Genomic DNA, 13,108 nt, shown 5'->3' with positions numbered 1-13,108 from the left:
TGAGAGAGAATTGTTTGAGGTCATTGGCTGACTGAGGTCTCCTGGACTACAGCTTAGACTAAGCACCTCATTGGTTCTTTTGAGATTTCTTTCTTAAAAGCTGTCTCAGGTTTCAACTTTCTGTTACCTAAGAAGCTCAGTTGTGAGTGTTCTGCCATTTTACACCAAGCTAATTGAAGGAAGGACACTCAGCAAACGAGCTATAATATATAACATTAAGTATCGTGTTTTTGTTTATTTTGTTCTTTATTTCTTTGTTATTTATAGCACTTTGTGTACTGTGTATTTTTCTAGCTAGTTTCACTGTGTGTGAGGTATTAACTGGAAATTGTCCACTCTTATTAAGCATCTGTTGGGTTGTTTGTTTATGATAACTTGTTGCAGTTAAACTCTTTTTCTAGTGGCTCCTTTAGCTGTTTAAAACTTTCATTTAAAGGCTCACTGCTGCTTTTCAGCTGTGAGTAACATTTCTGCAGTTTGTTCTAAGTAGTGGGGATATTTGTAGCATTTCCATATTCAGGCTTGTATTTGGGCATAGTGTTTGTGGAGGCTGTGTGTCTGAGCACATAATTCAGGGACATCTTGTTTTAGCCAAAGCCATCAGGCATTTCAGTGAGAGAGAATTGTTTGAGGTCATTGGCTGACTGAGGTCTCCTGGACTACAGCTTAGACTTAGCACCTCATTGGTTCTTTTGAGATATTTTCTTAAAAGCTGTCTCAGGTTTCAACTTTCTGTTACCTAAGAAGCTCAGTTGTGAGTGTTCTGCCATTTTACAGCAAGCTAATTGAAGGAAGGACACTCAGCAAACTCGGAGCTATAATATATAACATTAAGTATCCTGTTTTTTGTTTATTTTGTTCTTTATTTCTTTGTTATTTATAGCACTTTGTGTACTGTGTATTTTTTCTAGCTAGTTTCACTGTGTGTGAGGTATTAACTGGAAATTGTCCACTCTTATTAAGCATCTGTTGGGTTGTTTGTTTGTGATAACTTGTTGCAGTTAAACTCTTTTTCTAGTGGCTCCTTTAGCTGTTTAAAACTTTAATTTAAAGGCTCACTGCTGCTTTTCAGCTGTGAGTAACATTTCTGCAGTTTGTTCTAAGTAGTGGGGATATTTGTAGCATTTCCATATTCAGGCTTGTATTTGGGCCTAGTGTTTGTGGAGGCTGTGTGTCTGAGCACATAATTCAGGGACATCTTGTTTTAGCCAAAGCCATCAGGCATTTCAGTGAGAGAGAATTGTTTGAGGTCATTGGCTGACTCAGGTCTCCTGGACTACAGCTTAGACTAAGCACCTCATTGGTTCTTTTGAGATTTCTTTCTTAAAAGCTGTCTCAGGTTTCAACTTTCTGTTACCTAAGAAGCTCAGTTGTGAGTGTTCTGCCATTTTACAGCAAGCTAATTGAAGGAAGGACACTCAGCAAACTCGGAGCTATAATATATAACATTAAGTATCCTGTGTTTTGCTTATTTTGTTCTTTATTTCTTTGTTATTTATAGCACTTTGTGTACTGTGTATTTTTCTAGCTAGTTTCACTGTGTGTGAGGTATTAACTGGAAATTGTCCACTCTTATTAAGCATCTGTTGGGTTGTTTGTTTATGATAACGTGTTGCAGTTAAACTCTTTTTTCTAGTGGCTCCTTTAGCTGTTTAAAACTTTCATTTAAAGGCTCACTGCTGCTTTTCAGCTGTGAGTCACATTTCTGCAGTTTGTTCTAAGTAGTGGGGATATTTGTAGCATTTCCATATTCAGGCTTGTATTTGGGCCTAGTGTTTGTGGAGGCTGTGTGTCTGAGCACATAATTCAGGGACATCTTCTTTTAGCCAAAGCCATCAGGCATTTCAGTGAGAGAGAATTGTTTGAGGTCATTGGCTGACTGAGGTCTCCTGGACTACAGCTTAGACTAAGCACCTCATTGGTTCTTTTGAGATTTCTTTCTTAAAAGCTGTCTCAGGTTTCAACTTTCTGTTACCTAAGAAGCTCAGTTGTGAGTGTTCTGCCATTTTACACCAAGCTAATTGAAGGAAGGACACTCAGCAAACTCGGAGCTATAATATATAACATTAAGTATCCTGTGTTTTGCTTATTTTGTTCTTTATTTCTTTGTTATTTATAGCACTTTGTGTACTGTGTATTTTTTCTAGCTAGTTTCACTGTGTGTGAGGTATTAACTGGAAATTGTCCACTCTTATTAAGCATCTGTTGGGTTGTTTGTTTATGATAACGTGTTGCAGTTAAACTCTTTTTTCTAGTGGCTCCTTTAGCTGTTTAAAACTTTCATTTAAAGGATCACTGCTGCTTTTCAGCTGTGAGTCACATTTCTGCAGTTTGTTCTAAGTAGTGGGGATATTTGTAGCATTTCCATATTCAGGCTTGTATTTGGGCCTAGTGTTTGTGGAGGCTGTGTGTCTGAGCACATAATTCAGGGACATCTTCTTTTAGCCAAAGCCATCAGGCATTTCAGTGAGAGAGAATTGTTTGAGGTCATTGGCTGACTGAGGTCTCCTGGACTACAGCTTAGACTAGGCACCTCATTGGTTCTTTTGAGATTTTTTCTTAAAAGCTGTCTCACGTTTCAACTTTCTGTTACCTAAGAAGCTCACTTGTGAGTATTCTGCCATTTTACACCGAGCTAATCGAAGGAAGGACACTCAGCAAACTCGGAGCTATAATATATAACATTAAGTATCCTGTTTTTTGTTTATTTTGTTCTTTATTTCTTTGTTATTTATAGCACTTTGTGTACTGTGTATTTTTTCTAGCTAGTTTCACTGTGTGTGAGGTATTAACTGGAAATTGTCCACTCTTATTAAGCATCTGTTAGGTTGTTTGTTTATGATAACTTGTTGCAGTTAAACTCTTTTTTCTAGTGGCTCCTTTAGCTGTTTAAAACTTTCATTTAAAGGCTCACTGCTGCTTTTCAGCTGTGAGTAACATTTCTGCAGTTTGTTTCCCACCCTCCCTCCCTGTTGGTATAGTGTTTTTATAGTTGGTGGCTTTGCAGTTGCCCGCCTCTAGTGTAAATTTGATCTGGGACCCTCCTTCCAGTCTAGTGTCATTACCTCATTCTACCCAGTACAGGGAGTGCATTTGAGAAAGCCAATCAGCTTAGTTTCTGCTACTCCTTTCTCTCTTTTCTTTCCTTTCTCTCTTTCCACAAAAAAAAAAAAAAAAAATTATCTGCTTTTACTGTATTTGTTTTTTCCTACTTTATTTTGCTTTTGCGTCATCTTAAAAGTACTCAGTTGTATTTATTACTGCTTGGTGTAACTCATTCTAAGCCTTTTAGTTTAAGCACTTGGGCTTCAGACCAGTTTTACATTAAGAAGGTTTGTGGTTTACACTGTAGTAGCAGAACAGGTAGCTTACATCCTTCTAAGTTGGGAACTGCTGATTGAGGGCACAGTGTCTGTTATTCTAAAAGTGTATTAATTCTGGTTTAAGCACTTGGGCTTGACGCCAGTTATTTTACATTAAGAGGGTTCGTGTTCTGCACTCTTGTGGGAGGAGAGGCTGGACTCTGTCCTTCTGAGCTGGGAATTTCTGGTTAAAGGCTTATAGCGCCTGCATATTTTAACTGCTTCTTACTGAAATTGGTACACCTTGTTTGCTGTAGCATAGACTAGATCCAGGCCTGCTGAATCTAGCTTTGTTTGTATAAGTTGAGCACTAATCCAGGCATTCTTTAAAGTATTCAGTTGTATTTATTACTGCTTGGTAGTAACTTGATTAAAGTGTAGCTATCATTTCTAAGTCTTTTGGATAAAGCACTTGGGCTTCAGACCAGTTGATTTACATTAGGAAGGTTTGTGGCCTGCACTGTGTTGGCAGGACAGGTAGCTTACATCCTTCTAAGTTGGGAACTGCTGATTGAGGGCTCAGTGTCTGTTATTCTAAAAGTGTATTAGTTCTGGTTTAAGCACTTGGGCTTCAGGCCAGTTATTTTACATTAAGAAGGATCGCGGTCTGCACTCTTGTGGGAGGAGAGGCTGGACTCTGCCCTTCTGAGCTGGGAATTTCTGGTTAAAGGCTTATAGTGCCTGCATATTCTGTTTCTTACTGAAATTGGTACACCTTGTTTGCTGTAGCATAGACTAGATCCAGGCCTGCTGAATTTAGCTTTGTTTGTATGCTTGTTGTTTGTTTATTTCCCTGAAACGCTAATTCCACCTAAAACGCAGCCTTTTAGCACTTCTGTGGATCCCTAGTGATATCTGCATTGCTTTCTGTACTTATTTCCTTGTTTCACTTGAAAGAAAGTTACTGTTTGTCGTTTTTGCATTTAAGTTACCTGTAACACATTGCATTTAAGTTACCTGGCACTTGCTCACTAAAGCAATTATATAAGTCAGCTCTAAAAAATTAAAAGCACTACACCCTCACAAACTCCCCTTGAGTACCTTGTTCCCCACTGGCCCTTTTTTCAATTATAAAGGAATTCCCAATACTATTCTATCATGTCCAAAGGTCAGTTGTCAATCTCCTCTCCGGTCCAGCTGGTGAATCTGGGAATCTAGAGGCAATGTTACAACTGCCTCCTATCCTCCTCCCAACAAATTCCAACACATGTGAGAGATGCAACCATATAGCCAAACTGGAGGCTAAGCTCTCTCAACTCAGTACTGGCATAACCAGTCAGGAGGAGAAGGAAACCACACTCACTACAATTCCAGTCTCACATAGACCTACCACGACAACAAACCAAACACATAAACACACAAAACATACTGAGGCTCTAAATAAAAATCTGGCTAAGCAGCAGAGACCTCCATGCAGACACCCAAGCAACCGCTACCCCAAAACAAAACACGGGCAACACATAGCTCACAAAGCCAGTGTGCCGAACAGCCACAGCCCTTAAGGCTAAACAACACACCTGATACACTTGTAATAGGTGACTCTATCATCAGGCACACTGACATCCCGCTCACCAGGCTGAACAAGGAGAAGGTCACGGTGAGCTGCCTGTCGGGCGCTAGGATCCGCCACATAACACAAGCACTCAGGTCACTCCAAAGCAAGTACAAATATGACTCAGTCATTGTCCATGCTGGTGTGAATGACCTGAGACGTACCTCCCTGGACTACACGAAAAGAGACATAGAGGAGTTCTCTGAGCATGTAGCCCAGGCCGGTATGACCCTGACCTTGAGTAGCATCTTACCCTCACCAAGAATGATGCCACAATATGAAGACAAGATGATCAATTTCAACAATTGGCTGAAGTATTGGTGTCATTCAAAGGGGATCCAATGCCTGTCAGCCTGGGATGACATGCTCGACAAGCCACGATGCTTCGCTAGGGACGGCTTGCACCTGTCACCCTGGGCTTCGGATATTGGCAAAGGCTCTTGCTACCCCATAGTGCCTTTTTAGGCAAGGCTCAAAAGACAAACCCACCTCCATAGGTATCACAAGGGATAAGAAACTAAGAGTAATGCTACTCAATGCCAGAAGTCTAAACCTCAAGATGCACGCACTCAAAACTCTCCTTAGCATGGAGAACATCGATATCTGTGCAGTAACAGAAACCTGGTTCAAGGCTCCTGAGAGCACCCCAGCACTACCAGGTTATACCTCATACCATGCTTTTCGGCCCCAAAACTTGGACCGAACCACAAAAGGAGGGGGAGTATCAATATTCAAAGATACCCACACCTCCAGGTTGGTGGCACAGCACGAAGCATCAGAGACTATCCATGTGCAACTAACAGTGGGTAAAACTGCCTTCCAGTTTAAAGCCTGCTACAGACCACCCTCCCAAACACAGGAACCCCACTCGGCCTTCCTGAGAATACTGGAAAATATGAAGGTCTCTCTAAACACCATTATATTGGGCGACTTCAACTACCCAAACATAGACTGGGAGCATTACTCTAGCTCCAACACCCTAGCCCAAAGGTTCCTAGAATTTATAAACTCAAATGCTATGGAGCAACTTGTTACCACTCCCACAAGAGGGGAAAACATACTGGACCTGATCATCAGCAACATGGGGACACTATGCTCCAGACCAGAAGTGTATCCCTCACTGGTAAGATCAGACCATAAACTAATCTCACTGGATATTCACATCCCAACCCCACCCCCTGCCCAGAAAACCACAGTGAAAAACTTCTCTAAAGCAAATTTCACACGGCTCAAAACCGGAATCCTTCAAAGGCGCTGGGCCTGTGGGAAATACGGCCCAGACCGCAGTAGACTTTATAAACGAGTTCTATGAACGCCTTCAGGAATGCATGGAGCATCAAATAAAACCAAGACCCAATCCTCCAAAGGCAGACGTCCTGTCTGGTGGACCCCAGCCATAAACAAACTATACAATAGAAGGAGGAAGCTACTACATGATAGAGCAAAATCCCAAAAAGGGAAAGCATCTCTGATCAGTATTAGCAAAACTACAGGCACTCGTAAAATCGTCTAAGGCCAGCTTCGAGAGAAAATTGCACAGGACACTAAGGATAATCACAAGGCTTTCTTTAGTTATGTTAGGAACCTGGGTGGAATTCCCAGATATGCTTAGAATTAGTCCAAAATGACAAAAAATACACCGAGCCCACAGACATTGCCAACATCCTAGCTGACAGGTTCAGTGCAAACTCCCCCCCTCCCCACCAAAAGGGCAAATATCTATCCCAACAGAGTGCTGCCCCCCTGACATCTCAGATGCTCAGGTAAGAGCCGCCTTCCAAAGCAAAAACACAGCATCAATGGGACTAGATGATGTCCCGGCTCCCTACATGAACTCCAAGAAGAGCTAAACCCAAACATAAAACTACTGTTCATTCTTAGCCTTACTACAGGATATGTACCCAAAAAGTGGCTAACAGCAACAGTGGTCCCTCTCCACAAAGGTGGCGCCTCAACGGATCCTGGAAACTATCGCCCCATAAGACTGACTAGCTTGGTCTGCAAAGCTATGGAAAGGATCATCATGGACCTCATAAATAAAGATATTGGGGACCTACAGACACTGGATCCTACCCAGTTTGGCTTTGTTAAGGGCAGATCCTGCCTCTTAAGCCTGGACGATTTCTTTGAAACAGTCAACAAGGCCATTGACGAGGGGAAGGTAGCCCACACAGCCTACTTTTACCTCGCAAAAGCCTTCGATACAATACCCCACTCGGGCATTATAGATAAGCTCACCATCTTAAATATAAACCCCTATGTCACTAGATGGGTTGCAAACTGGCTCAAGGACAGAACCCACATGGTTAGAATTGCTGGAGCCATGTCAGACTCCAAACCAGTTACAAGTGGCATCCCACAAGGCTCAGTCCTGGGACCTCTCTTGTTCGGTATATATTTCTCGGCGGTACAGGCCAACATGGAAGGACTGTGGCTGACCAAGATCACAGATGACTGCAAACTGGGTGCCATAATCAACTCTCCAGCCGACACAAGCATCCTCCAAAAGGGCCTCAGAGAAACAGACAACTGGTGCCAGAGCCATGGCCTCAAGCTAAATGCCAAAAAGTGTATAGTCATCCCCTTTGGCAAAAACAAAGTGCCCACAAATTACCACATAGGTGGTACTCCATTAAGTACAGAAGAAGTCATTAGGGACCTGGGGACCCTAGTTGATAGCAATCTCTCATTTGACAACCACGTGGCCAAAGTGGGTAGAAAAACATTTTATATAGCCCACCTAATCATGAACGGATTCACATCTAGATCAGGGGAGGTCATCGTGCCTCTTTACTCATCCCTCATCAGGCCCATAATTGAGTACAATGCCCCTTTTGGGATGTACCTTACCAGACACCTGCAGCAACTGGAAAGACCCCAAACGTATCTCACCAAGAGGATCAAAGGGCTCAAACAGATGCCATATGCTGCCCGGTTAAAGAAACTCCGGCTCTACTCAGTGGCATACTGCCTGCTCAGAGGCGATCTGTGCCTGACGTGCAAGCCATGTCCAACCTGGAATTAATGGACATGCTGCACCTCAGAAAATCCAAATCCCATCGAGCCACGTTCGAGAGACTTGAACCTCAGCACTGAAATAAATAGGACATGCTGGAGGGACAGATTCATAACCCAGAGGCTCCCTTCACTCTGGAATAAAATCCCAGTCCAGGTTAGGCAGAGTCCCACATTGACTCTCTTCAAGAGGAATCTTGATGAGTGGATGGGAGATTGTAGGTTTAGCACAGCTATCACTTCTGTGTCACTGTTAGACAGAGGCACAGTATACTAATCTCAAAAAAAGGCATAGCAAAATTAAAATTGGTGGTGAAAGCCAAACACACTCTGGCTAGGCTTATAAATGCCATAGGGCAGATAGCCTAGTATGAACCTATGTACCTATATATGGTATGGAAACAAAAGTCAGGTTATATAGTCAAAGAGAAAGGGTGTACAAAGATTTCAAGCTTTATCACCTTAATGTAACAAAGTTAAGATCACTTGCATCCACTCACTACATAGTCAAAAGAAGCAAAACTTTAATTGAGGAAAACTGCTGCATCAGAGCAGGTGACAATCAAAAGATCTATAACAACAGCAAAATGAAAGGTAAACGCAAGGATGTTATGTTCTACAACAAATCGGTAAGCACACTTTCATACAGATTTGGAAAAAAAATCACATCAAAAAGAGGAACTCTATCCACTCTAACACATTACAGCATTAGCTCACCTGAAATTATATCTGAAATGGCTACCTTTGCCATCAGTGAAGTCAGAAACTTCAGTTACATGGGAACAGATGATATCCCAGGAATTCGAATTTATGCAGTCACAAATATCCTAGTATACCATCTTGCACACATTCTTAAAAAACTTTTAAACACTGGTTACTTCCCTAACTTCTGGAGGCATGATACTTTATTCCCATTTAGTAATGGAAATTCTTTCACAGACTCACAGTAATTACAGACCAATGAGCTTTATGAGAATGTTGTACAAGGGGATGAACACTATCAACATGGAACTTGTTCAGGCAGACAAAGGAAACCTGTATCTCCATGACATAACCCACTATGATTTGGCTAAATGTAGGACATGTTGTTTAACCTCATACAATTTCTTCAGTAGTGTGACTGTGATCCTGGTGAATGTTTAAACATCTGCACAATGTAACTCAATCAGCATAAAGCATTTGATACTATACTTTGTTATAAAATGACCCATTATCTCAGGGCTCTATAATGAAAGTTGTAATAACATCAGTCCTCAACTGGCTATTTGTTCATATACAACTTGGCACAAACAGGAGGACTCCTGGTCTCATAAGATCTTAGGAACATAGGAAGTTACTAGGCTATAGGCCCTAAGGCCTCTACAAGCCTAGCTGTGTTATGCCATTGTTCTGTTGTGGATCAACATATATAGTCTATGTTTGCATGCAAATCTAAAATAAGCAGCAGCTGCCCCTGTCTAAGAGGAACATAGGTGAATCCCCCAGTGTACACTTACAATTTCCCATCCAACTGTTCAAGTTAGACTTAAATAGGGTTAATGAGGAGCTCTATTTTACATGAATTAGGAGTTTGCTCCAGAGAAGTGGCAAACTTTGGGAGACATATCTGTCTCCAGCATGCCCTGTTAATATTGCAGGCTAGGTTAAGATCCCTAGAGTGAGTGACTCTTGTCCCATTTAATTTGCAGATGTGCAGCAGCTTCATCAAGGCAGGGTCTGAGACTGCTCTGTAGGCCAGGCACAAGTCACCCCTAAACAGTCTATATGTTACTGAGTAAAGTGATAGGGCTTTCAGTCTGTCTGTGTAGGTCATGTGAGGTAGGCTCTGAATTTTCTTGGTGAGAAATCTCTGAAATCTCTTCACTTTCTGCAGATGTCTGGTGAGGTACATACAGAAGGGAGCACTGCACTCTATTATTGGTCTGATGAGAGCCGAGTACAGGAGTGTTATAACCTCCTTAGCTTTGGATGCTATACCTTTGCTTATGAAGTGTACAATGTAGATGGCCTTCCTTACTACTGTAGACACTTGATGATCAAAATTAAGGCTGCTATCAACTTGTGTTCCTAAATCTCTCACCACTGAGTTTGAGCTTAGGGGGTACTATTAATGTTGTAATTAGCAGGGCATTTTTCTGCATTTAGTTTACGTCCGTGGCTTTGACACTAATCATTTGTCTATGTAAGCCCATTTTGTAGTATGTTGACATCTTTGGAGATTCAATGTTTGCACCCAGTTTGTAGTCATCAGCAAACTTGATAAGCCATAAACCACCTATTTTCACCTGGACCTCTGAAAAATAAATACCAAACAGTAGGGGGCCTAGCACAGATCCTGTTGGAACATCACTGGTAACAGGTCTGCTAGCAAAGTTGGCATCCCCAGTTTTGACTGTATGTGTTCTGTTTCTGAGCCAATTGGCAACCTATCTAGTGATGTAAGGGTTAATCCCCAACTGGGTTAGTTTCTCAATGATGCCTGAGTAAGGGATTGTGTCAAAGGCCTTGGCTAGGTCAAAATAGGCAGTCTGAACTGTTATGATTTCATCCAAGGCCTTGGTGACATTCACAAAGAAGTTCACCAGGACTAGCAGACAAGATCTGCCATTAATGACATAAAACTGGGTCAGGTCAAGAGTTTGAAGGTCACCTATATCCTTGATTGATAAAATCCATGATGATGCTATGCATGGCCTTGCAGATAAAGCTGGTTAGGCTTATAAGTCTATAGTTACTGGAGTTGGTTAAGGGGCCTCCTTTGTGCAAGGAGATTATGGTTGTTGCTTTCCACTCAGCTGGGACAATGCCAGTGCTTAGACTGAAGTTGAAGAGTGTGCTGAGTAGTTCTGCTAACTCCTACTTTAGACCATTTAATAGGCAACCTACAATGTTGTTCTATCTAAAAAGACTGTGTTTTTGGCCTTGGAGAGTGTGGAGATACTAGGCAGAGGACTAGTGACAGGTATATTATGGGGTATGACTTGGGGGGACAGGGGGGTGAAGTTTTCAACAAACCTGTCTTATGGCAGGCTGGCAATGTCCTCATGTTCAGTATAAGTGGTACCATCCACAGCTCGTTTGGCACAAAGCTGGGCCTTCTATTTTAAACTGTGTACATAGCTAAAGAATGTTTTGTGATTTTCCTTAGCTAGGAATGCTAATATAGTTTCATAATTAGCTTTAGAGGACTTTACAAGATGTCTAATCTGCTTGTTTATGCTTTGGAGGGAGTTCTTCCTTTGTTGAGACTGTTCTCTCTTGCTTTTTGACAGCAGTTTCTTTCTGTTATTGTATAACCTATTTATGCTGAATGACCACCAGGGTGGCTTATTTTTTGTGAGGATCTTGATTTTATCTGTTCCGGTATGGCTGAGTCTATACATTTATATAGGTGTTTATAAAGGGCATTTGTGTACACCTCAGTATAGGAGTCACTGTTGTCAGTGTTTGCAGGGGGTCTGAAACTATTGATGCCATCACCCAGTAGACTAGAGTTTGCTTTGGAGACATTTTTTAAGCTTTTTGCTCCTGAGGGTGGGTGAGATACACAAAGCCATGTCAAACCCAGAGCTGTTGGACATGCTACACTTAAAGAAATCCCTGTCCCTCAGATCCACATGTTCCAGGGATCTGAACCTTGTCATTGCAATAAACAAAACATGCTGGAGGGATAGGTTCCTGACCCAGAGACTCCCCAGACTCTGGAATAGACTGCACATACATGTCAAGCAGACCGCCTCTTTGGCCCTCTTCAAAAGGAACCTTGATGACTGGATGGGAGAAATGAAAATCACCCCGGGGATCACGTCAGTTGCCCTGCTAGACAGGGGTCCAGGGAAGTAAACAGTGTGGGAAGAAATAGCCAGGGAATTGTTATGGCTAGGCTTGTATAGGCCCTAGGGCCAATAGCCTGGAACCAACCTATGAACCTATGAGCCTATGATTGTTACTTCGAACAAGACTGATTTATGATAGGACTTTACCTGGGAGGCACCCACACATGGGGTGGTGCAGTGATCCGCCATTTTGGTGAGTACTATGTCAAGGATGTTAGAGTCACTTGTGGGAGTGTTGATTATCTATTCCAGAACATTTATGTCAAAAAAGTCCAGGAACCTTAGGCTGAGTCCTTTTGTGCTCATATATGTTACCCAATCAATGGAAAGGTAATTAAAGTCATCCATGGTCATGGTGTTTGGCTGAAATGAGAGTGACTCAAGTAGGTCAAAATAGGCTGTGTAGTTTTCATGGTGTATGTTGGTGGACCTGTACCTAACAACTGCATATGGGGGTCTTTCCTACAGATAATTGGACTTAGAGTAACTGTATGGAGTCATACTGTTTCCCCCCTCTCCCCCCTTGCTTTTTTCATGTTTGTTGTATTGTCTGAATGTGTGGAAGGGACTGTAGCCCTGCATGGCTGGGGTACTCTCTAAGGCCTTGAACCATGTTTCTGTGACTGCTCAGACATCAGCATCTTCCGCAGTGAGAAGTGCTTCAAGTGAATGCAGTTTCTGATTTAGACTCCTAGCATTAAGCAGCATAACCCTGACTTTGTTTGTAGAGAATATTTTTACATCAGGAATTTTGTTCTTATGACATTGCCTAATAAAGGCACTGTGTGGGAGACAAGTACCTTTGCCAGCAACCTGAAGCATATAGGTGACAGGTGAAGAACATCTCTGGCAAAGCAGCATGGTCTGTCGACCATATCATCCCAGGCTGTCAGATACTGGATCCCCCTAGGTTGACACCAGAAGCTAAGCCAACTGTTGAAGTCAATCATTTTTTGTTTGTATTATAGCATCATCCTGGGTGAGGGAAGAATTCTGCTTAGGGGCTAGGGATGTACCTGTCTGGGACACATAATCTGAAAGCTCCATCATGTCTTTATATAGTCCAGTGACATAGATCTCAAGTCATTCATTCCAACATGGACTATGACAGAATCATAACAGTTCTTGCTGTTGAGAGACTTGAGTGTATGTGTGATTTGGTGGATCCTGGCACCAGACAGGCAGTAGACATGGACTTCTCCTTGTCCAGCCTAGTGAGTGGGACATCTGTGTGTCACACTATGGAGATGCCTATGACCAAGACATTTGGTTTAGGTATGTTTTGCCTTAGGGGCTGATTGAGTGCATGTGTTATGTGTAGTGGGTGCTGTTGGGATGGTATT

This window comes from Protopterus annectens, chromosome 1.part0 (genome assembly GCF_019279795.1).
Source record: "Protopterus annectens isolate FY-2018-M chromosome 1.part0, PAN1.0, whole genome shotgun sequence".
Taxonomy (NCBI): Eukaryota; Metazoa; Chordata; order Ceratodontiformes; family Protopteridae; genus Protopterus; species Protopterus annectens.
The sequence above is the reverse complement of the archived record's forward strand: the minus strand, read 5'-3'. Positions refer to the sequence as shown.